The sequence below is a fragment of the Sorex fumeus genome, unplaced genomic scaffold (genome assembly GCF_029834395.1).
Source record: "Sorex fumeus unplaced genomic scaffold, SorFum_2.1 ptg000030l, whole genome shotgun sequence".
Lineage (NCBI taxonomy): Eukaryota > Metazoa > Chordata > Mammalia > Eulipotyphla > Soricidae > Sorex > Sorex fumeus.
Window position 1 is genome coordinate 13,787,348 of NW_026606087.1, and position 2,464 is coordinate 13,789,811.

General features: G+C 33.3%; 1 pseudogene; it reads left to right on the forward strand.

Moving 5' to 3' along the window:
- Window positions 1-209: 209 nt before the first annotated feature.
- Window positions 210-1,091, forward strand: LOC130025432 (B-cell receptor-associated protein 29-like; annotated as a pseudogene).
- Window positions 1,092-2,464: the final 1,373 nt, after the last annotated feature.

Below are 2,464 nucleotides of genomic sequence, written 5' to 3' on the forward strand. Positions count from 1 at the left end.
TATTTTTGTTATTCCTAGAAATTCTAAATTCCAACATTTCTCTCTTCCTATATCTTTGGAGAAACCAATATAAAAATGAAGGACACCTTACATTATAGCTTAAGATGACTTTGCTAAATTTATAGTATTAATAATTTTCAATTTTGTTTGTTGAATCACTATGAATTACAAAGATACAAAGTAATTAATGTTTGTGTTTCAGATACACAATGTTCCAACACCAATCCCTTCACCAGGACCCACTTTCTTTTATCAATTTCCCCAGTTTCCCTTCCACCTACTCCCCATTTGAAACTATTTTGTCATTTCTGTATGATAAATCGTTAATAAGAAATATAGACGCCGAGATAAAGTTCATTCTGATCTTCTGTCTGCCCTTCATCCCGCCGCAGAGATGGCAGAAGATATTTTTCATTCAGTCTCTGGGGTAAAACTACATGTTTCTGGAACAAAACTTTCCTTACTGTTATAGTCCTATTGATGATTCTATTTCTGGATGCTATAAGAGAAATAAGGAAATATTCCTGTTACTCCTGCCATTGAAAAGAGCTCAGCCGGACAACCTACTGCCTTTGAGCATACACAGATGAAACTTTTTAGGTCTCAGAGAAATCTCTACATTTCTGGATTTTCTTTCTTTCTTTCTTTCTTTCTTTCTTTCTTTCTTTCTTTCTTTTCTTTCTTTCTTTTTTTTTTTTTTTGGTTAGTATTCAGACATCTGGTTACCCTTATTACTCAGTTGGCAAAAGAAATGACATTTAAAACAGCACTTAAAAAAAAAGCAGAAAGTACTTCAAAGGCTGCCAAACAATTTATGGAAGAGAATGAAAAACTTAAAAAGATCTTGAAAAAAAGTGGCAAGGGCAAGGACACTCTTTTGGAAGAAGAAGACAGAAAACTCTTAGAAGACCACGAAAGACTGCAAATGGAATTAAAGAAGACATCAGATGTCCTTTCTAAGGCTCAAACCAATGTGGTAACAATGAAAGTGCATGCAATCAGACAGACTTTCAAAGGAGTGTGACCAACTCCTGAAAGAACACATGGACCTACAGGGTCATTCAGGAAAAGGCAACAAAAAAAGCCTGTAAGCTTTATAAAAGAAGTTTGTGGAGCACTGTCAACATAATATACATATTACCATGTCAGCCTCTGGAAAATGTCCAATTCACTTCAGAAACATGGAGTCAGCCACTAAATTTTTAATATCCATACATAGGGCTGTTCACAATGGCAGTGTGTGATTATGCTTCAGGTATATAATATATAGCCTGTATTCCAGCTCTTCAGAAAAATGCAAGCATGTTAATCCTGTTTATACATTGAAAGTAACCCATGTATATGGTGGCTATATGCTAATAAAGGGAAAAATTCATTAGCCATTTACTTCCAGAATTAGATATTTCAGTTGCTTGAAACCATTAATAGCTTTAAAATTTTTGATGAGTTCTGATTAATAATAATGTTTTACTTAATCAGGTAATGATAGTGACCAGGTACTTCAAAATAGTAGTTAGCTGATCATAATTGTCCACAGGGAGATTAGATGTGGATAATCAGAATTAGCGACTACTTGTATAAAGGCTGGAAAGGACAAACAAAACAATGAACCTGACCCTTGTTGGGATTTTTAAGCCTGATGGTATTATGGTTTACTCCAGACAGCTATAGCAATAGTTAATGTGCTTTCTTGCACCTGTTGCACTGTTTTTGTTGTTACGTGTGTTAATACATAATTAATTATAAGCAATCTTTTTTCAAGTTCATCTAGTAAAAGAGTTTACATATATTTGCATAAGTACTATAGCACTGAACTGGAATATATTTTTTTAACAATGTGGAATTTTTAACCTAATGTAGAATACATTTTTTAAAAACAGTGTTTATCATTACTGTCAGTTACTGATTATACAAATTTTACCTCAAATGTGCATACGCTGGTGTCACAATTTCTGAGCTGTTTCTGTATTCTGAAAACTAAGTATTAAAAGTTGTTTTTCCATTAAAAATACGAATTTATTAGCATTAAAAGTAATAGGGCTGTGTAGACTGAGATAGTATAACAGGTAGTTTGGGATTTAACAATTGGCAATTTAACAATTGCCTTAAAAGTGGCCTGACCTGGGTTCTGTCCTCAGCACCATATGTGATCTCCAGAGACTCATGAGGAATACCCAAGCCCTTCCCCAGTCAAGAGTAAGCCCTGAACAGCACCAGTGTGATCCAAAACCATAAGTAAATAAAATTTTAAAAGTAAATGTTAACTCATTAGCACTAAAAACTAGGTGAAAAAGAAAACACTTGCCATAAATTTACATTGCACTAGCATTTATGCCTTAACATTAATATCTTGAAAAAAAGCACAAATAATCTGTGATCTAGAAAACATATATACTATTTACAAATAATTGAGTAGTGAGAATAAGAAATAGGTATTTTGGGTTGCATAGCATTCATTCTACAT